This window comes from Penaeus monodon, chromosome 24, assembly GCF_015228065.2.
Source record: "Penaeus monodon isolate SGIC_2016 chromosome 24, NSTDA_Pmon_1, whole genome shotgun sequence".
Lineage (NCBI taxonomy): Eukaryota > Metazoa > Arthropoda > Malacostraca > Decapoda > Penaeidae > Penaeus > Penaeus monodon.
In genome coordinates, this window is record NC_051409.1 from 22,551,489 (window position 1) to 22,551,838 (window position 350).

The 350-nt window shown below is 31.7% G+C and overlaps 1 protein-coding gene across 1 annotated transcript in view; it reads left to right on the top strand.

The window, feature by feature from the left end:
* The window catches only part of LOC119588651 (GDP-fucose transporter 1-like), a gene marked incomplete in the record, with an annotated part of 35,134 nt that overhangs the window by 13,356 nt on the left and 21,428 nt on the right, over positions 1-350 (top strand).

Here is a 350-nt window from a genome sequence, read left to right on the forward strand (position 1 = left end):
AGTAATCAGCGATAGGCCAATCTGACCTCACTAGTATATGTCATTCCTTGAATTTTGGGGGATAAATTTTATGTTTTTTATTTTGATTTTGTTGATATAATTCATCATCATGCTGCTGGTTATGAATGACATGGATTAATCACAGAATCCAAATGGAATATTTTTCTGACTCATATTTGATGCTGCATGTATAAATGCAGGCTCATACTGGTATTTTTATGTGTCTATCCTTTTGTTTTAGTTTATCGTGCATGCATACATGCACCCTGGTGAGTTTAAAACTAATCTCATTATTTATTCAGAGCAGAAAAATATCTGCCAATTGATATTTGATAAATCAAATTGAGCAA